The 23,656-nt window shown below is 36.7% G+C and overlaps 1 long non-coding RNA gene across 1 annotated transcript in view; it reads left to right on the top strand.

Moving 5' to 3' along the window:
• The window catches only part of LOC147916133 (uncharacterized), a 50,500-nt gene that overhangs the window by 1,427 nt on the left and 25,417 nt on the right, over positions 1-23,656 (top strand). The gene's annotated exons all lie outside the window — the stretch shown is intronic.

Below are 23,656 nucleotides of genomic sequence, written 5' to 3' on the forward strand. Positions count from 1 at the left end.
ATCCATCCATCGTCGATTTTACATCTTCACATACTACTTGGCTTTTGGAGATGGTCTGGGACGATCTCTAGAAGTAACTTGGCTCAAACCTCTGTTCCCAAGTAAGGTTTTCCATCCTGAAGTCTTCCCCAGGGTTCCAGTCTTGGGAAACTGGACACAAAATGCCCGCTTAATATGTAATGGGTTTCTATACACAACTTTTTAGGGACCTGAGTACAAATATCTTTCTTGGAGAATTTTTCTCCACAGAATAAAATAATTTTTTCAGAGTCCTGGGTCTCTTTGCTATCTACACAAATGGTGTTTTCATTACAATACTTAGGAAAACCTCCAAGTTTTGTACTTTGAGATTTCGTTACCATAGAATTAATAACCAAGTTGATTATTAAACTGAGGGCAGACCACCCTCACTGCCTGTAAAGTGCTTCCTGGTAATCATTTTACATATGAAATTTTCTTTAACTGAAAATCTTGACCATTATTCTGAGCATTTAGTTAGTGTTCAGTTTTTTTCCATTGGGAGGGAGGGGGGAGTTGAATAGAATGTTGGAGAGACAAAATTTTTCTGCCTGTGAGGTAGGCAGTCTTTCACATATGTATCTAATTGAATTCTTAAAAGGTTTCAGGGTGGAGATTGTCCCCACTTTATAGATGAAGAAGTAGACTTAGAGGCATTAAATAACTTGTGTAGTCTCAGATGACTAGGAAATAAACAAGGGAGGATTCAAAGGCCATCAGACTCTTAAGCCTGTATTTGCTCCACCAGATCACGCGGCCTCTCAAATTCTGAAGATCTAACTCTTCTAATGAATGCTGAGATCCTCTTGAACGTGCTCTCAGTTCAAAATGCAAATTTGCACTTTATTTTTGTATGTTTCATTAATCTTCATATTGGCTATAAACTGCCATAACTCATGTATAGACAATAGCATAAAGTAAAATTAATTGTTATAAGGAACAATATTTGTTCAGAAATATTATTAAAAGTAGTGCATGTATTAAATATATAATAAACGTTTAGGCCAACTTAGTCACATCTTCAGTGAAAAGCCAGACTATTAGATGGCTGTGAATTGGCCATTACTGTAGAGGCAGAATTGCCACAGTCTTTCCTGGCTAAAAAAGTAATCTGCTGGGGCACCGCTCAGTGTACTTTGCCCCCATTGTAGCAACTCAAGTGTACTCAGCAGTATGAAGCAAGCAAAACCGGTTAGCTCCTGAAACAGACTTCCCTGTCTTGGCAGATAAATGCCATCCATGAGCTCGAAGACCTTATTCCTTCTTGTATCTGGGATTCTATTATCCTTTTAATTATTTTCAAAAGAATTATCCTTTCTTTTTGAAAAGCACAGTGCTAAAGATATTTTGACAGTCTGTCACAGCTATCACTTTAAATAACAATCACAAATACAGCCTACAAAAAGTTTCCCAATAGTTAGTCAGAAGGTCGTTTGTCTAAGTCAAAAGCAATAACAGAGAATGACTACTTGGGGAAAAAAAAAGTGTCTGCTTTGGCGATATGTGCCGGGAACTGGAGAACTGATAGGACAATAATGTAAAGCATGTGTTTCCAAGTTGAGTTTAACATCATGCTCAGGATTTTCTGTAATGTTTTTTATGCCAGCCAGACATCTCCTGTTAGTGAACTTTACACTCTGCGCTGGGTCATACTAAATGGTTTCTTTCTTAAAAACTCATTAATCAGTTATTAAGCCAAACTTTTTTTCTTGGAATAATCCAAACCACATTTGTGATCTTTTAAAAATCAGAAATATTATTAAAAAACCCATATTTCTGAAAACTAAAAATGTTTATGGGGCCTTGCTCTATTTGTTGTTATAAGTTCGAGTAAAAGTAACCGGCATTTGTTACACTGACTATTGCCAGGCACTGTTCTAAGTGATTTTTATAAACTCATTTCATCCTTCTACCAACCCCATGATGTAAAACTATTCTCCACTTTACAGATGAGGAAGCTGAGGCAAAGAAAAGATAAGAAAGGTGCCCAAAGTCACACAGTCGATAAGGGATGAAGCTGGATTCAAACCCGTGCAGTCTGGGGTTCTAGGGTCTGTGTTCTTAACCACTCTATGAGCGGCCTCCCTGAGATGCTGCATTTAAGAATAAATTCCTAATTTTTATTTGTTTGCTTCTCTCCCCTTACCTCAGAAGTTGACATTTAAATTTACCTGGCATTAACTGCACTCATTTATCGGGATTTGCTGAATTATAGGGTATTTTACCCACATTCAACAACCAAAAATAAATAAGAAATAGCGTGAAGAACCTTCTACTGCAACAGCTCTGCTCTGTTAGCAGCAACATCGAGCATTTCCAGGGGTGTCCTGCACAGGGTGTCTCTAAATGACCCAAAGAAAGGGATATTTAGTACTTTCAGTTGCTGAAACAATTAAGCTAGTTTGGAGACTTGGAAAATACAGAGATCTGGCATTAGGAAGGAAAAAGAAGATGGGGTAAAAGAAAAGAATTTGATAGAGGTGCAGAAAACAATGAGAATAATAGAAGATAAAGCAGAAAAATTTTTTGTTTTTATTTTTTTTGGTGAGGAAGACTGGCCCTGAGCTAACGTCTGTTGCCAATCTTCCTCTTTTTGCTGAGGAAGATTGGCTCTGAGCTAACATCCATGCCCATCCTCCTCTACTTTTTGTATATGGGACACTGCCACAGCATGGCTTGATGAGCAGTGCGTAAGTCCGCACCCAGGATTTCAACCTGTGAACCCCAGGCCACCGAAGTGAAGCGCGTGAACTTAACCACTACACCACTGGGCCAGCCCCAGAAAAAATTTTTAATATGGAAAAGGAAGAATAAGAAGCCAATAGGAAGTGTTTTATAAATCAGGTCCCATGGAATGAAAAACGTGATTTACCAAAAGTTTTCAACATGGAGGAACTGTACCTTGATCTCCTTCCCTTCCGTGGAGGATAAAGCAGGCTGTCATAAACTGAGGGGGGTTCTGTGATCCCTCCCCCACCTCAAGTTCTCTTACTCAAAATGCAAGTGTCCTAGTGTACTTCTGAATATCTTTTCCTCATCAATTTCAGTTCCAAGTATGTACTACTGCTTCCATGATTAGGAAAAAGAGACATCGAGGATTAAACAAAAGGAGGCAAAGCAAAGGGCATTACCAAAGTAGGTTGTGCATTCCCAGAAGAAATAGGGAAGGAAGATGAGGGTAAGTAAAGTTAGTACTTCAGTCTACACTCCCTGTCCAGTAGTACGGAGGCTACTTAAACCTGTCACTTGTCTTCAGGGGGCTGATGATAAATGTTTTGACCAAAGTTTCTATGGCCAAAGATAAGGCTACATAAGCTGGTATCACAGGAGGGAGGTTGGAAAACACTTAGTCTGCTGGGCCAAAAAGTTCAAATAAAAGTTTTCCAAAGCATCTCAAATATTCAAGAGATTCTGCATCTTGGGACTGTAGTAGGTCTGGGGAGTGAGAGGTCACCATCTCCAAATTATGAAATCAAAGGCACTGGACATTTGCAGAGGATTAGACAGAGAAAAACTTACTTCTTGGTGTATATAATATCTGCAAGAAACCAAAATTATAAGTATCTCATTGAAATTATGAGGAAGATCCTAAAACGTTTCTATTGACAAGGAAAGGCAAATGGATTATTAGTTAAAATGTACCCAAGATTACTAATTTAAGATATGTACATTGTCATTTAGTGTCTATGGTTTTATTTTCGTGAATGTAAAGTTTTTCATTTGGTTTTACCTATAGTCACAATCCCTCCATACCTATTTTCTCAATAATGGTCCTGCATATGAATATTCCAAATACAGGGGTTGTCAGAACCTTGATTTTTATGTTGAGAAGGACTGTTTTACCTCCATCTGTTAAGACATGTGTGTCTATGATTGTAGATGTGGTTCTGGGTGGGGCTAGTGCAGTTCTGGGCACAACTCCTGGGCCACTAGCCTTTGCAGATCCTGTAAGCTGAGTCACAGGAAATACGAGAATACTTAAAATTGTTAGTAAAAGTTTATAAAACTCTGAAATAGTTGAAAACTGCTAAAAAAAAAAACAACACCCCACAACACCCTGTGAAATAAATAACTTTGACATACCCACAGTGAAGGGAAGCTCCAGGGATATATTGTGGCCAAGAGAACTTCAGTGTGGGAAAATGGAATTGCAGAGAATTGGGCATTAAAATACCTTTTTTCTTATTTTAGCTATTCCAAACTAATTTGAATAATTAGTTTTGGAATAAATAAATTTGGCTAAACCAAATGCTTTAAAATTTTAAAACCAATGCTTTTCTCTTCTTTTAAACTTCCTGTTTATAGGTATCATGTCTAACATCTAACGCAGACCACACCAAATACTTAGTATATTCAATAAAAAGAGATGTAAAGCTTTGGAAAAGAGGGGAGTGGAAAAGTTAGGAAGATACTTGAATTTTCCTAAATTTTCGGAAAAAAATAGGAAAACGCCATTTTACATGTTCTTAATTCATTGGCACTCTGTAAATGTTTATATAAACAGCAAATTAGTAAAGCCCCTAAAATAAATAAATAAATACATTACAATTATGCTTCACTTCATCTAAAACCCAGAACGTAGAGTGTAAACTGAATTCTTAGAAATAGATTTGTACATTAAATGCAATAAGGCAGTTTGCTATATAAAGGAACTCTATATAAAGAATTTTTTTAAATAACAGCCTTATTATTTCACATATCATAAAATTCAACCTTTTAAAGTGTACAATTCAATGGTTTTTAGTATATTCCAGAGTTGTGCAATCATTGCCATCGCCCCCAAAAGAAACCCCATACCCTTAGCAGTAACTCCCCATTCCTCCCTCTCCCTAGCCCCTGGCAATCATTAATCTACTTTCTGACTCTAGGAATTTGCTTATTCTGGACATTTCATATAAATGCAATCATACAATATGTGGTCTTTTTCCTGGCTTCTTTCACTTAGCATGATATTTTCAAGGTTCATCCATGTTGTAGCATGTATCAGTACTTCATTCTTTTTTATGGTCAAATAATATTCCACTGTAATAGATATACCATATTTTGCTTTATCCATGCATCAGTTGATGGACATTTGGGTTGTTTCTACTTTTTGACTATTATGAATAATGCTGCTACAAACATTCATGTACAGGTTTTTTTCGTGAAAATATGTTTAAATTCTCTCGGTTATATACCTGGGAGTGGAATTACTAGATCATATGGTAACTCTATGTTTAAAGGTTTGAAGGGGCCGGCTCCGTGGCTTAGCGGTTAAGTGTGCGCGCTCTGATGCTGGCGGCCCGGGTTCGGATCCGGGGAGCGCCCCGAGGCACCACTTCTCCATCCAACGTGAGGCCGAGTCCCACGTACAGCAACTAGAAGGATGTGAACCTATGACATACAACTATCTACTGGGGCTTTGGGGGGAAAAAACTGAATAAATAAAATCTTTAAAGGTTTGAAGAACTGCCAAACTGTTTTGCAAAGTGACTACATCATTTTACAATCCTACCAGAAATGTACAATCTCTCCACATCCTTGCCAATACTTGTTATTGTCTGTCTCTTTTATTTTAGCTCTCCTGGTAGATATGAAATAGTATCTCATTGTAGTTTTGATTTGCATTTCCGTAATGACGAATCATGTTGAGCTTCTTTTCATGTGTTTATTGGCTATTTGTATATCTTCTTTGGAGTCATGTCTATTCAGATCCTTTGCCCATTTTAAACTTGGGTTATTTATCTTTTTGTTCTTGAGTTGTAAGTGTTCTTTATACATTCTGGATATAAGTCCCTTATCAGATTATATAATTTGCAGATATTTTCTCCCATTCTGTGGGTTGTCTTTTCACTTTTTTGATGGTGTCCTTTGAAGCACAAAAATTAATTTTGATGAAGCCCAATTTATCCATTTTTTCTTTTGTCACTTGTGCTTTTGGTGTTATGTCTAAAAAACCATTGTCTAATCCAAGGTCAGAAAGATTTACTCCTATATTTTCTTCTAAGAGTCATATACTTTTGGCTTTTACATTTAGGTCTTTGATACACTCTGAGTTAATTTTTGTGTATGGTGTGAAGTAGGAGTCCAACTTTATTCTTTTACACAAAGATATCGAGGTGTCCCCACCGCTTGTTGAAAGGACTGTTCCTTCCCACATTGAATTGTCTTGGCATCCTTATTGAAAATTATATAGGACTTTTTATAACTCAGATAACAAAGATTTTATTTGACTACAAAGAATAGTCATGCTTGGTTTAATATTAATTAATATGGGTAGTCAGAAAGCAGATTCCAAGATCTTTTAAAGTCTTGTGTGCATGCTTTATGGTTGTAAAGACTACTGGGACTATTCATTTTATAGTTGCTTTTGTAAAAGTGAGTAGCAAAACCACATGCCCTCACCAATCCTTCCGGTGGGCGTCCAGTTTGTCAGTCTTTATCTTTTCCACCCCATCTCGGCTTATCAGTTCCCCACTTTTATCATCCTGTTTTTGGTAAACTTTACCTCACTAGGAAGTCTTCCTTGAATTCACTGGTTCTCATCCTCATCAGACCTCATGCTTCCTTTTATATAACCAATATTTTGTCCCTTTTACTCTGCTGAAATGCAATTCATAGATAATATAATCTATCTACATAGATAATTTCAAGGAAATCAGTATAATGCCCTTACTATAAAATAAAGAGGCCTAGATTCCTTAGTGCTTAACAATTATCTTGGAGATCATATCCTTTGATACTATCAGAGAATAGGGTCTGGATTGAGAACAGAAACTAGTACAAAAGACTAAAAAGAAGTTGTATGGTAGGCTTCTCAGGACAATGTTAGATTAAGAGCAAAAACCAAGTCAAATAAAAACCCTAAAATAAATAATTTCAATACCTAATGTTCTTATCATGACACTAAAAATTAAATATATATATTTTATGTATTTATATATATTAATATATTATATATATGACAGCAGTAGTATGAGATATTTTTAAAACAACCTTGTTAATGAAATTCAATAAAATCCTTGCACTTATGTATCTCAGCTAATTTTATAATATCGGCTGAGTCTATTACTATGCTCCTATAATCTCGTCGGTTGTGTGTTTTCAGTTGGCTTTGTTGCTTTTGCAGTAACTGCGCTACTGCATTGAGTCCCTTTTAACTAATTATATAGTTAGAAATACTATAAGTAACTTAGATTCTTTCCAAGAAAGTAGGAATGAGCATTTTAACTGGATCTGAAACCTTTGGAATTAGACTAATTAAATTGTTCTCTGGCGTCAAAATCTTTATGTTTTGTTTTGTCAGCTTTTTATTATGTTTTAATGATCCCTGTAAAGTTGGCTAACATGGTGCACAGTCATTTCAAATGTATAAATCATCCAATTTGGTATTTTCAGTTCATAAAAATCTTTAATTATCATGACTTTGAAAATCATATCTAAGTGAGGGCAAATCAAATCACTATCATTATGCATATTCCTATCTATTAATTTCAAGGATAGAAATTCAAAAATCTTGAAGAAAAGCTTATTTTAAAATAGTGTAGGGCCGGCCCCGTGGCTTGGTGGTTAAGTGCGCGCGCTCCGATGCTGGTGGCCCGGGTTCGGATCCCGGGCGCGCACCGAGGCACCACTTCTCCGTCCATCCTGAGGCCGAGTCCCACATACAGCAACTAGAAGGATGTGCAGCTATGACATACAACTATTTACTGGGGCTTTGGGGGAAAAAATAAATAAATAAAATCTTTAAAAAAAAAAAATAGTGTAAGTTGGCTAATAAATGCCATGATAATATCCTTCACTTTAGTGAGATTGTTCTCATTTTTTAAATGTGAAAAAATAACTCATTTAACTTTTCAAATATATTTAAAAAACATGTCAAATAATTTTGCAGTATTTTAACTTCGATGTTTAATTTTTCATTGAATCAAAAAATTCTACAATAGTATCAAATAGTGAACAAAGTCTTTTAAAATTATTTCCTGTGGCAAGCCTTCTTATTTCTGTGCTTGGAAAAGACATTCAAATTTCAAATTTTTTCATTATCATTGCATTTTGTGAAACAATCTATCATATATCACTCATTGATTTAATTTTCTTATTGTTTTTTTTTAAAAATCTGAGGTAAAAAATACCATTATTCATACCTGTTGGGCAGAATAATAGGCCCCCAAAGATGTCCATGTCCTAACTCCCAGAACCTGTGAATATGTTATTTTACATGTGAACCTGTGAATATGTTATTTTACAAGGGACTTTGCAAATGTGATTAAATCAATGATCTTGAGATGGGGAGAGGATCCTGGATTATCCAGGTGGGCCAGTATAGTCACAAGGCTCCTTATATGTGGGAGGCAGCAGGGTCAGAATCAGAGAAGGGGATGTGATGATGGAAGCAGAGGTCAGAGTGATGTGGCCAAGGGACGCAGGTGGCCTCTGGAAGCCGGAAAAGGCAAGGGAATGGATTCTCCCCCAGAACGTCCAGAACGAACACAATCCTGCAGACCCATTTTAGACTTCTAACCTCTAGAACTGTAAGATAATAAATTTGTGTTGTTTCAAGCCACTAAATTTGTGGTTACTTGTTACAGCGGCAATAGGAAACTAATACATATAGTAAAGTACATAAAGTGCACTAATACTAAGTATACAGCTTGATGAGTTTTTATAAACATATAGACCTATGTAACCATCACCCACATCAATATCTAGTATATTTCCAGCCCAGAAGGTTACCTTGCCCCTCCCAGGCAACTCCTCACACACTGGAGGTAACTACTATTCTGATTTCTTTCATCAGTAATCAGTTTTGTGTGTTGTTGGACTTATGAACAGGATCATCCTATACGTATTCTTTTGTGTTTGGCTTCTTTTACTCAACTTAATGTCTGTGAGAGTTATCCACGTTGTTTTGTTTCAGAAGTTTGTTCTTTTTTTTATTTCTGTGTATTTTGTTTTGTATTACATGTATCAATTTATTTAACCATTTTTCCCATAGATGGACGTTTTAGTTATTTTCAATTTTTGGTTATTATGAATAAAGCTGATATGAACATTCTTGTTCATGTCTTTTGGTACTTCTGTGCACTCATTTCTCTTGGGTATCTACCTAGAAATGCTGGATTGCTGGATCATAGAGTAGGTACAAGTTCAGTTTTATTAGATTATGCCAAATAGTATTGTAAAATAGTTGAACCAATGTACATTCTCACTAGCGGGGTATGAGAATTCCTGTTGATCTACATTCTTGCAAATATTTGGTTGGAACTATTAGTTTTCTTAATTTTAGTCATTCTAGTGGGTTTGTAGTGGTAACACATTGTAATTTTAATTTGCATTTCTTTGAAGAGTAATGATATTGTGAACCTTTTCATGTGCTTATTGGCCATTTGGATATCCTGTTTCATGAAGTGCCTGTTCAAGTCTTTGCCTTTTTAAAAATGGAACTGTTTGTCTTTTTCACATTGATTTGTAGGAGTTCTTTATATATTCTGGATAAAAGTCCTCTATCACATATAAGATATTATGAACATCTTCTCCCAGTCTGTGGCTCGTCTCTGTGCTCTTTTAGTGGTGTCTTTTGATGAACACAAGTTCTTAATTATAATGAGATCCAATTTATCAAGTTTTTTCTTTTATAGTGAATGCTTTTTGTATCTGTTCAAGAAATCTTTTCCTATCTATGAGTTTATTCTTAATTTTTTAAATGTTTCATTTTTCTCTTTATTTCTCACATTCTAGAATAATGGGTTGGTATTCTAGCATTTCCAAAGATAACCAATGTATTTCTTTCACTTTTTAAAAAGTTTTTAATTATTTTTACTGGGATCATATTGGCTTACAACGCATTCAAAGATGATTTAATACCTATCTTTCTCAAACTATTCTGAAATATTGAAGAGGATGAGATGCTTCCTAACTCTTTCTACTAGGCCAACATTACCCTGATACCAAAACCAGACAAGGACAACACGAGAAAGGAAAAGTACAGGCCAATATCGCTGATGAACATGGATGCAAAAATCCTCAACAAAATATTAGCAAACTGAATATGACAATACATTAAAAGGATCATGCACCACGATCACGTGGGATTTATTCCAGGGATGGTTCAACATCTGCAAATCAATCAATGTGATACACCACATTAAAAAAATAAAGAATAAAAATCACATGATAATCTCAATAGATGTATTTGACAAGATCAGCATCCATTTATGATAAAAACTCTCAATAAAATGGGTATAGAAGGAAAGTACCTCAATATAATAAAGGTTATATATGACAAACCCATAGCCAACATCATATTCTTAATTTTTAAAATCAGCATTGATCACAAAATTCATTGATTTTTGGAATCTTTCATTAGGATTTTTGGCTCAAAAGCATTGTTGATGAATAGTGCAATGAATTACTAAAGGAGCCAGTATTACTTTTTTAGGTTAGCTATAAATCCTAAATTTTGATTGCTGATCAAAGTAGCTTAACATTTCACTTGTTGCACAAGCAATAACATTGGAAAAGGATATACTTTCTCTATGAAATAATTTTTAAGGGTTCCACCATTTGACAATCCCCATATATCCATTGTCAATAATTTTGAAAATAACATTTCCTTTTTTTATATGTAGGCAGTAAAACTTCATAATCACACAGGTTATTTTCATATGCTTGTAATAAATATTGACTATAATTCATCATGCAGCTGATTTTTGATATTTCTTACCATTTTAATGATTTATCTCAAAACTGTAACATTGCTTAATGGAATAGAAGAAATTATTTCACATGTGTTTCTTTTCATTATTGTACAATATATACAATAATTTATTGTCATATAAATTCTTCTCCAATATTTTGTGGCTTTCCCCATTTTGTAATTGTGCCATTCTGTAAGGCACAATAAGACTTTTAATTTTTTAATTAGAATAAAAAAAATTCCAATCATAGTATGATGGTTTTCTAACATTTCCTTCCAATATCAGAAATATGATTGGTTTTTGCCAACTTTATCAGTATTTCTCTGTAAATCATGCACTTAATCTTGATTGTTTCATTGCTTCAGTAGAAAGGCATATTGGCAGAATGGGGACTTTGTGAGCAAAGTTTTGAAACACAACTTCAGATAATCACTTAAATATTACCACCTCTTTTTTATACTGGACATTTTCAAATACGAATATTCATATAGGTGAATATTTACCATATATGTATACCATGAAGGTGACAGCACAAATGTAGACTGACACTGGTATATTACTTTGGTGATTCAAATATTATGAGCAGCTTTTTCATTGGAGAAGTGATTTTCCAAAATAGTGAACAACTTTTGATAAAGTTGTAAATGTATAAAAATACCATTTCCCTTGATCTTTATGGTTGTTGCATTCTTGAAAAAGTCCATATATAATTTTTATTGTGTATTTGTGTGTAAAAGGAATTGAATTCTGGGCTCAGATAATGATAAAAAGGTTTTTCACTTTTGTTAGTTTCCAGTGTGACGTTTCTAACATGATATGGGAAAATTCTTCATTGGGCAGGACTGTCTCACCTGGCCACCATCCATTAAATGCCAGTATTGCACCCCACTGGTCAAATCATTGTGACATCCAAAATGTCCCTGGGAGTGTTACTTTCTCAGTTGAGGTATCTCAGTTGAGAACTACAGTGCTAACCCCTGAACTAGGAAGCTGCTTTTAAACTACTATATTTATCTTTCTGACATAAATTTGATATTTGCCTAATTGCTTCCCTCCACACTATTTTTGTCTTACCTAACAGAGAAGGAAGATTAAGTATTAATATGTGTCCTACTATAGCTATTACCTATCTTGTATTATCTACCTGGCTCAATGCTGGGAAAGGAGAGAGTAGGACCACAGCTGAAAGAAAGTTTCCAGTTTTGATTGCTCTCGATTGGGTGGGAACAAGTAAGTTCGCATTAATATCAGAAATTCAATAATTTTCATGCTTTCACACTGGAGAAATTAAAATTTTGATCTGACATGGGCAAAAATCCAGAATCATTAACTATTCATTTATACTACTAAGAGGAGGTTTGAGTTCAGTTTTAACTCTATAACTTAAACCTCGTTACTTTAGTAAAAGAGGAAAGAATCAATTAACTAGAATGTTTTTTAAATGGTGAATTCTTTTTGTGTGTGTGTGAAGAAGACCAGCCCTGAGCTAACATCCAATGCCAATCCTGCTCTTTTTTGCTGAGGAAGACTGGCCCTGGGCTAACATCCATGCCCGTCTTCCTCTACTTTATATGGGACACCGCCACAGTATGGCTTAACAAGTGGTGCATCGGTGTGCGCCTGGGATCTATCTGAACCAGAGAACCCCGCAGTGGTGCGCGCGCACTTAACCCTTGCGCCACCAGGCCGGCCCCTTAAATGGTGAATTCTTATTCTTGCACGTATATGAAATGATATATGCACAAGGTTATTCATTGCAGCATAGTTTCTAATAGCAAAATACAAGGTGAATGTAGGAAATCTCACTTTTCACCCTTAGGTCAAGAGCTGAACTCTGTTCTGTGCACACCTATTGTATCTGAAATGGCTACTCTAAGGAAAAGCAGCTTTAGTTGGCTTTTGTGTGTGTGTTATTCAATCTGTGATGATTTTTTTAAAGTTAGATTTCATTCTAATTCATATCACCTTTAGATACTGATCAAATGACATGCCAGTCAGTTTATAATAATCACAAAGATTTAGAAGAATCAATTAATACTTGCTAGCTTATAATAAAAAAATAGATAATTTGATATTTGTGGCACTGATTATTATTACAGAGTTTCAGAAAATTATTACAGTTTTTGTATACCCTAAAACTTCAAGTTGCTTACATATCTTTTCTTAACTTTCTTATTTGCTTAAAAATCACAGTTTGGAGAAAATTAATTGTTCATGATTTTCAACGAGAAATATATTCTGACGTATAATCAAAATATGTCCATTTTTGTCTTTTGTGATATGAGATGTGGCTAGTATGCCCCATGTGAACACTATAGTTACATGTCAAGTAATCTTTTTAATACCTGAACAGTTTTACAAACTGGATTAAAGCAACTGTCAGCAACAAAGTATAAGTTATGTGTAATAACCTAAAGATCAAAAGACCGTGGTTAAAACAATGAATATACTTTAAATAACCATATATTTTTAAACTGCCAATGATACTTCTTTTCTGAATAGATCTTTGAAAACTTTCACATCGAATGCTTCCTATTATGTAAAGATTTAAAAACTAACGAATTTTTAAAATTATCCCCAAAAGAGAAAAAAAGCAATAAAAGCACATTAAGATAATTCTGCATCCATAGGCAGAGAGATAGTGCTTCAGGTCACCGTATTACTTATTATCTAAATCAGAACAGTTTTGAAAGTGAAAGAAGGCACTAACCAGAAAAGACTTCTCAGGCAAATTGGAAAATATAGTCATTCTAATTACAGTTAATTAATTACGTGCATACCCTCCCTGACATCTTCCCTGACTCTCCCCATGGTGTTTAGCATTGGTAGGCACTCAACAGATGGTAGTTGAAATTCAAAACTCCAGCTTAGCCAGAAATTTTACATGCTTCCAATAGACAATGTGTGGGTATTTCTAACACTATGGGTATATTCAGGTATCATTTGGCGCCACTTTAATTCTTTAGTGTCCTTGGATATAAATCCAAGTAACCTAAATATTATATTGATGTCCCAGTGTGGCAACCTGACTAATTAGAGTTTTAGCTTTCATTTTATTACTTGCCACCCCCCACAGTGGTGAAGGTGCTAGAAAAAAGTATACACACATACACATTTGCAAAAAAGAGGGATGAAACAATCAAATATGCCAGGATGTTAACAATTGATAAATCTAGGTGAGGGCATATGGTGTTCATTGTACCATTCTTTCCACTTTCCTGTAGGTTTGAAACTTTTCAAAATAAAATGTTGGGAAAATTTTTTAAAAAGTGAATAGGAGATGAATAAATGGAGGCAAAGACAATTGTCTACTGGGTATCAAGAATGTGAGAAAACAAGCCTCCTGTATCACAACGGGAAATATAAATTGGTAGAATCTTTCCAGTGTGTACATTGATAATAAGTATCAAAATTCTTGGAATTTTTAAATCTCCTTTGCTTTAGAATTACACTTCTAGGAATTTATCCAAAGAAAATAATCATGGATGGAAGCATACAAATAAAGAGCTACAAGGATGTTCATCTCAGCAGTTCTCATGACAGTGAAAAAATAGAAGCACGCTAAATGCCTGCAATTAGGAGCTTAATTAAATAAGTATAATGACACATCTATACAATATATGGAATATATGTACCCATTAAATATTGTGCTATAGAAGAGTGTTAAATGACATAGGAAAATATTCATGATATATTGAATACAAAAAGCAAAAATAAAACTGGGTAAGATGATTCCATTTTGGAAAAAAAATGTATACACACAAAAAGACAATGTTAACCATGGTTATTTCTGGAAGATGGGATTATAGGTGATTGCTATTTTAGTCATTTTAGAGACAATTGAATGTTCCTTAAATAATAGGTCTAATTTTTGTATTTTATAAGTCTTTTCGTTTGTGTTTTACGATGAAGATCCTTAGCTAAGAATGGAATCTTGGCTAGAAGGAATATAACTTGAAGCGCTGAAGAAGCATTTTGTTTTTATTTTTATTTATTTATTTATTTTTTGTGAGGAAGATCAGCCCTGAGCTAACATCTGATGCCAATCCTCCTCTTTTTGCGAGGAAGACTGGCCCTGAGCTAACATCCATGCCCATCTTCCTCCACTTTATACGGGACACCCCTACAGCATGGCTCCACAAGCAGTGCGTCAGTGCGTGCCCGGCATCCGAACCGACAAACCCCGGGCTGCCGCAGCAGAGCGTGTGCACTTAACCACTTGCGCCACTGGGCCGGCCCCAGAAGCATTTTGTTTTTAATGAGAGATACTTGAGTATGCTCATGTGTTGAAGCAGAAGAACCAGTAGAAAGGAGAGGTTAAAGATAGAGGAGAAAGAGAGGTAGTGGAGGCAGCAAGATCCTGAGAATACAGAAGCAGACAGGATCTAGAATATTGTCTGAGTCCTTACCATAGGGGAGGATGTCCATCCTCTGAGACAGGAAGGGTGAGAATTGCTGATGGCTTCATTGTCTCTATGCAACAGGAGGTAAGGTCTTTTGCTGAGATTAACAGAGGGTGGTAGTGGGATAACGGTCTTGAGGAGAGTGATGAATGTGGGCGATGGGACTAGAGGTTGACTGGTAACATATTGACAGCTTGCCCCATAGCATTTGGGATGCAGCTGAGGCTAGAGCCCAGGGTTCTGTTCTGGTTCCAATATGCACAGTTGTGTGACTATCCCTCAGGGATCAACAGTTTAGTGAATAAGTGGAGGAAGCAAATAGTTGTTCAATTTCACATGCTCTCCTTTTCCTAGATACCAGCTGCATTTATGAGGGACTTAACACATACGTTTCTGAATTGAATTGAATTATATTTGTCTTTCTGGTAGGCCATTAGCATAATGGTGTTCAGAACTTTCATGAGTTGTAGCTAATAGCGCCATCCTATCATTCTGTACGTTTACTTTATATTGCCTTACCTGAAGCAGCCACTATACAGGTGCTCAGGATACAAAGTAGAGGAATTTGGTGTTATTAGCACTTATAATAGGGAGATCTGGCCTAGTCAGGGGGATCAGGGAAAAATTCCCTGAAGAAGCAACACAAATCAAGATTTGGAGAATAAAGAATAGTTAACTAGGCAAAGAGAAGAGAGAAGAGCATTCTAGGCTGTGCAAACAGCAGATACAAGTCGCCATGATAGGAAGCAGCACGATGAGATTGAGAGACTAGGAAAAAGCCAATCTGGTTCAACAGAGAAGCAAAGCAGAGAGTGGTACAAGATGAGCCTGGAGAAGCAGGTAAGGGACAAATCATGCAGGATGTTTGTCTCAGTCACTATTGCTACAATGATGTAGCATATGAAACCACTCCAAAATTCTATGGCTTAAAACAAGAATAGTTTACTCTTACACACACATCTGCAGGTCAGCTGGGAGTTAGTCGATCTGCAGGTTGGGTCTAGGTTTGCTCCATGTGTCTCTCATCCTCTTTGGACCAGCAATCTAGCTAGGTCATATTCTTTTCATGGTGATAGCAGAAGCGTAAGAGAAATGAGCAGAACATGCAATGTTTTTTAAGGTCTAGAAGACTCAGAACCTGCACATTGCCACTACTGCCCAGACTCCATTGACCAAGGTAAGTTACATGGTTAAGCCCAAAGTCAAGGGTGAGAAGTCCTCTGTCTCTAGTGGGAGGAACTGCACAATCACATAGCAAAAGAGCATGGATAGGAAGAGGGATAAAGAATTGGGAACAGTGCAATCTACCACAGTCTCTAGGCCACATTAAGGGGCATTGTCCCTATTCTGAGAGTGATGGGAAGTTGGTAAAGGGTTTTAAACAGAGGGGTGACATGATTAGACTTGAAGTTCTAAGAATTTCTTGGCTGCAGATTGGAGGGGTCCAGAAAGGATGTGGGTAGTCTAGTGAGGAGGTTCCTGCTAGAATCAGGAGGTGGTAGTGGTGAAGGAAAGAATTGGACAGACTCAAGAGGTATTTAAAATGTAAAACTCCCATATTCAAAGGATATTTATAAGGTAGAATCTATAGAACTAGGTGATGTGTTGACTATGCGGGATGGAGAAGAGAGGGTTATCAAGCATGAGGCCTAAAATGTGTTATCTTTCAGCTTTTGAGGGTATATAGAGTAGGGATTGTATTAGATTAGTCAGAGTAAGGCTATAACTACACATTATGACTAAAATCATAAATGGATTAGTTGAGCAGGAAATTCTTGGTTATATTAAATGGAGGTGATTATTAGAGACTTAAAATTAAGTAACAGAGTTCCTGCTCTTAGATTTAATCTAATAAACTCACACATGATGGAAATTAGCTTCCCAGGAGAAGTATATCAAAAGACCATCTACGACCAAAGAATGCTCTGGCGAGGTGTTCTTAGTATAATCCCACAGAGACCAAACTGAACTGTGTTGAAGAAGAACAGCAAAGGTGCCTGAGAAGAGGCCAGTGAGTAGGAAGAGAAGCAGGAGAGAATCACATGTCAAAAAAAAAATGAAGAAAGGGTTTCAAGAAAGAAGGGGTGAACAACTGTGTCCAATACTGCTGAGAGGGTGGATAAAATGAGCACTGAGAATGGACTACGGGATTTAAGAGCATGGAGGTCATTGGCGAACTTGATGAGACAGCTCATCAATTACCATGGAGTATAAACACCTGACTAGAGTGGGTTCAATAGAAAATGGGAAGAGAGGAAGTGGACACAATAGGAATACACAACTCTTTTGAGATTTTTTTTTACTGTGGAAGAGAGCAGAGAAATGGGGTGGTAGCTGGATGGAGATGTGAGGTACCCAAAACTTTGTGGGGTCTAGAATTTTTGTTTTAAAGATGGGCAATATTACAGTTTGTTTGAATGCTGATAGGGAGGGATCCAGTAGTGAAGGGAAAATTGATGATTCAAGAGAAAGAAGAAAGAATTGCTGGAACCATATTCTTGAGCAAGTGAGGGAGGTGGGATGTAAAGGCCAAGGGCTAGAGTTGGCCTTCAATAAGATCATGGACGGTTCACCCATAGTGAGAAAAGGGGAGGCAAAGTATGGCGGTATATAGTAGAAGTAGCTTTTGATACTATCACTGAATAACCTCCTAATCAAATCTGGTTTCTCAGGAATTCTGATGCCAGGAAGAAAGTAGCTAGCACAGCAGAAATGGAATATTTATCTTGCTAGAAGAGAATATTACATGTTGTAAATTAATAAATCGACATTCTGGTTGGTTAGTGAGTGGCTTCCTTTGATTCTCATCAACTCTGAAGCCCTGACAAAGTACTGCAAAGTGATTTAGACAACTGACAAACTGAACACAATGTTGCAGCATAATCTCAAAGAGCTAATACTCTAATATTTAAAGGGCTCCTAAAAATTGGGAGGGAAGAAACTAATAGCTCTTAGAAAAATGGGGAACAGATATGAACAGACAGTCTGCAGATAAAGAAAAGCCAATGGTCTTTAAACATGTGAAAAGATACTCAATCTTACTCATAATAAGAGAAATGCCAATTAAAATTACTTGGAGGAAATGCTATGTTTCATATTAATGAAATTTTATACTTAAAACATTTTTCAGAATAGCTTACAAAAAAAAAAGAAAAAAACAACATCAACATACCACTTATTAGATTGTCAAAAACCCAAAACTTTAATGATACACTCTATTGGAGAGGCAGTTACTCTCACACATTGCTGACGTAAATTCAAAATGATATAATCAGTGTGGAAAGGAATTTGGCCAAATCTAGCAAACTTATATATGCATTTACCCTTTAACTCAGCAATTCCACTTGTGGGAACCTAGCCCAAAGATATGCCAGCAAAAATGCAAATGATGTATGTATGAAGCTCTTCGTTGTGGCATTATTTGTAATAGTAAAAGAATGGAAACAGCCCAAATGTCCATCAACAAGGGAATTGACTGAATAAACTATTATACATCCACATAATGAAATACTGTGCAGCTGTAAAAAGGATGAGGAACATTCCTATATACTGAAATGAAGTAAACGCTAAGATATATTTTTCGGTAAAAATAATCAAGCATCAGGATAATAGAGTATGCTACCTTTTGTGTAAGAAATAGGGGATAGGAATAAGAATATATAAATGCATATGATTGCATTTTTAAATTGAAATAATGAAAGGATAAACAAAAAAACAAAACAGTCAAAATAATTACTCATAGGAGGAAGGAAGAAGCTGGGTGGAGGGGACGGGGAAGAAAGTGAGACTTGTGAGTGGGCCTTGGTATATAGTTTTGCCTTGGGAACCATGTAAATATTTTACATATTTAAAAACAAAATTAAAACAAAAAGGAAAAAAGTAATCCCTAAACAAAACAAAACGAAAAACTGAAAGAAATGAACCTAAGTGTTTATCAAGTTTATGACCAAACCATGTCCCAGTCTGGGCGCGAGACACCTCACCTGGATGGCCCTGCTAACCCTGGCCAATCCCAGGTACTAGAGACAGACTTAGAAAATTTTCAAGAAGGCACTCCAAAGTGCAGGGCCCCCTCAAACAAGGGGCCCAGAAAAGAGGCCCTTGCTCCGTGGGTCAAATGGCTGCACTGGTTTTAGAGCAACTAAGCAGTTGATGATATAAAGTTCTCCTTTACCGGAGAATTCCAGTGGATAAATGCAGGAAGAATGATACCATTTAAATGCCACCCTTTAAAAAACCACTAATGAAATAAGGGATCTAGGCAATGATCATCAATGAATGCTAAAACTATTAGGTGAAATGTTGATAGGGAACTTTATAATGTACTGAAACCAACTGAATCTACTGAATAAGCTTAGTATCGCTAAAGCTGGAAACCCTGACATTATGTCTCCTAATGTGGTGCGATAGGGAGATCACAGCACCAATGCCAAGTATTTCTGCCTTAAAAGCTGAGCCTGAGTCTGATGGAACTTTTAGATCTGGCTTACAGTTTATAGGAAATAGAGGCATAGAGAACAAGTTAAATGACTCCATCAGAGCACAATCAGCCAAATCCAAATGTAGAACTGTCAAGATCTGTGCAAGACCTGGGATTTAACCTGCTTACAAGCTAACAAGTTAGCCTGTTCCTGTTTTGTGGATGCAGGCAGAAGACACAAACTTCCTGTGTCAGAGACAAAGGACTTTATTGCTCACAGCAAAAGTAGTATTCAGAGCTTCATGTTCATTTGTGTTGGTTCCCCCTACCCCACAAGTCCCACAAAGGGCCCATGATGGATGACTGGGCATGCTGTGGGTTGCATTAGAGGGAAAAATCATGAAGCTTGGGGGATTTGCTGTTTGTATAGTAAATGAAAGCCAGCCTGCTCTTTGTCTGGGGGAGACATTACCCCATTCTTCAAGGTTGCTTGCTACCAACACAACCCTGAGAAATGGCCCCAGTAAAGAATGGTCGGGGCTTTGTGTTCACGGCGTACCCAGCAGGAACATTCAAGGACATACAGGGCCCATGGCAGATTGCCTCTCTCAACAATCCACCCCTCAGCCCAAAAGAACACATTCTTGGCTGAACCTGAGTTTTTACGAGTATGCCACTCTGTTTAATCTGACCACAGAGGCTGGGAGCAAATTCCTTTAATTTGTCTCATTCGGCATTTAATCAAAGCTGCTATCAACAGGACTCCAAGCAGCAGGATGAGGCCACCTTGCAATCTTTACCTTACTCATACCCCTCCCCACCAAGGGTACAGACTCAGCCAACTATGAATAAGTCTCAAAGGGGATCAGTAGGTCTTATTTCAGACAGCCAGGATGAGGTCCAAGGCGAAGCTACAATCCATTATGATCCACACAAGGGAGTTTAGACTGACCTGCTGATCTACAGTGTCATTGCCAATAATTACAGAGTGCAATAGCTGGGCCCAAAGCCACCCAATCCCCGATAGAGAGATGTTCTGTGGCCCATGCTTTCCCATATACAAAAATATAAGCTGAGGAGCATAGGTCACTCCACTTTGGGATTTGTTGTTCAACTTGGTTTGGATCTCCATTACTTCGGTTAAGCCACGTAGGCAATGTCACCATGTAGTTATAGTCTCGATCACCATATATGGCATAACCAAGGCTACCTGGGCATCAGGAGAAGCATACGAATATATATATATTTTTGGTTTGCTGGCAATCAATGCATTCCTCAACTACAATTGAGTAAAAATAGGTAATAGAGGATCATTTGATGTACATTTTTATTAATTTGGTGCCATTTGTCTTCTGGTTATTTTAATGATCTCTCATTATGAGGAAATGGGGAAACTCCCTGAAAAAAACAAAAAAGGAGAGTCATCTTGCTCCATTTTATTCATTGCTTTGTTTTAGTGCAGAAAATAACTTATTCCAGTTGAGTTTGGGAATGGAGGTTCCTGATGCCTAATTAACGTAGTTCTGGAATTCGGAAAGAAAATCTCCTTTATCCCAGACAAGTTGGACAAAGCCATTCAAGTCACATGCATGATTAAGTGTGTTGAAAGTGGCCTGGAGACTGAAGAGACAAATCACCAACACCATCGTCCTCAGTTTTTTTGGGACCTACTATGTGCTGAGCGCAGTGCCGAGTGCACCGTAGGCCTTCTCCCCAGTTTTCCCATTGGTTCTGTAGAGGGAGGTACCAGTATCCCCATTTACAAATAGATTTCAGAGAGGTCAGTGACCATCCAAGGTCAAATAGCTAGAGAGTGGCAGTGGCATTCTCGTAACTCTGAGGACCCTCTCAGTGCCTCTCAATATTTCTCATATACGTGAGAGAGATTGTTTGTTTTTCAGTCCCCAGAGATGCACTGAGTATGGTAGAAATTATGCATTTGGGATATTGAGTGGGGAATTATGACAAATGCTCATAGTAGTTCCCTTGAGGACTATGTCTTTCTTGATCATAAGGCTTTCGGGCTTAAAACACTTTTGCCTAGTGACCAAATCTGTTTACAGAAAATACAATGTATTGGTAAATTTGTACCTTGAGTGTCCTCTAAGTAACAGCTTCTGTCCAAACCCAGTTCCTAGGCACCACCATATACATATATGTAAAAACACATGACAGAAAATTTACCATCTCAACCATTCTTAAGTGTACAGTACGGTAATGTTAACTATATGCACTTTGTTGTGCAACAGATCTCTAGAATATTTTCGTCTTGCGAAACTGAAACTCTATATCCATTGAGCAACAACTATCCTTTTCCCCTCCCCTATCCCCTGGCAATCACCATTGTACTTTCTGTTTCCAAGATTTGACTACTTTAGATACCTCATATAAGTGGAATCATGTGGTATTTGTCTTTTTGTGACTGGCTTATTTCATTTAGTGTAACGTCTTCAAGGTTCATCCATGTTGTAGCATATGACACAATTTCTTTCTTTTTTTAAGGCTGAATAGTATTCCATTGTGTGTGTGTGTTTGTGTGTGGGTGTAAAGAAGCAAATATATATACACACACACACACACCACATTTTCTTTATCCATTCATCCATTGATGGACATTTAGGTTACTTTCACCTCTTGGCTATTATGAATAATGCTGCAATAAACATGAGTGTGCAAATATCTCTTCGAGATCCTGCTTTAATTCTTTTGAATATATACCCAGAAGAGGGATTGCTGGATCATCTGGTAATACTATTTTTAATTTTTTTAGGAACCTTTATATTGTTTTCTATAATAGCTGCACCATTTTACATTCCCACCAACAGAGCCCAAAGGTTCCAATTTTCCTGCATCCTCACCAACACTTATTATTTTCTGTTTCTTTGATAGTAGCCATCCTTATGGGTGTGAGTTGATAGCTCCTTGTTTTGATTTGCATTTCCCTGATGATTAGTATGTTAAGCATCTTTTTATATGCTTTTTGGCCATTTGTATATCTTCTTTGGAAAACTGTCTGTTCAAGTCCTTTCCCCATTTTTTTCTTTTTTCTTTTTTCTTTTTGTGAGGAAGATTAGCCCTGAGCTAACATCTGTTGCCAATTCTCCTCTTTTTGCTGAGGAAGATTGGCCCTGGGATAACATCCATGCCCATCTTTCTCTACTTTATATGTGGGACGCTTGCCACAGCATGGCTTGATAAGCAGTGCATAGGGATCCGAACCTGCGAACCCTGGGCCACCGAAGCAGAACACACAAACATAAGCTGGCTGCTTTTGCCCATTTTTTAATTGGATTGTTTTGTTGTTGTTGTTGAGTTGCAGGAGTTCTTTATATATTATGGATGGTAACCCTTTATCAGATATATGGTTTGCAAATATTTTCTCCCATTCCTTAGGTTGCCTTTTCACTCTGTTGATGGTTTCCTTTGGTGTACAGAAGTTTTTAACTTTGATGTAGTCCCATTGGTTTGTTCTTGCGTTTGTTGTCTGTGTTTTTGGTGTCATAGCCAATAAATCACTGCCAAATCCAATGTCATGAAGTTTTTCCTCTGTTTTCTTCTAGGAGTTTCATAGTTTTGGGTCTTACATTTAAGTCTTTAATCTATTTTGAGGTAATTTTTGTATATAGTATAAGGTAAGGGTCCAACTTCATTCTTTTGCATGTGATATCCAGTTTTCCCAACACAATTTGTTGAAGAGACTATCCTTTTCCCATTATGTAGCTTGGCATTCTTGTTGAAGATTATTTTACTATATGTGTGAGGGTGTATTTCTGGGCTCTCTATTCTGTTTCATTGGTCTATCTGTCTGTCTTTCTGTCACTATTATGCTGTTTTGATTACAGTAACTTTGTAACATACTTTGAAATCAGGAAGTGTGAGGCCTCCAATTTTTTTTTCTTTCTCAAGATTGTTTTGACTATTTGGGGATCTTTGAGATTCCATATGGATTTTAGGGTGTTTTTTTCTATTTCTGAAAAAAAAATGGGATTTTGATAGGGATTGCATTGAATCTGTAGATTGCTTTGTGTAGCATGCACATTTTAACAATATTAAATCTTCCAATCCTACAACTAACATCATACTTAATGGTGAGAAACTGGAAGCTTTCCTGATAAGATCAGGAACAAGGTAAGGAT

Source organism: Ceratotherium simum, chromosome 10 (assembly GCF_057802395.1).
Source record: "Ceratotherium simum simum isolate JZ-2026a chromosome 10, ASM5780239v1, whole genome shotgun sequence".
In the NCBI taxonomy this organism is placed as follows: domain Eukaryota; kingdom Metazoa; phylum Chordata; class Mammalia; order Perissodactyla; family Rhinocerotidae; genus Ceratotherium; species Ceratotherium simum.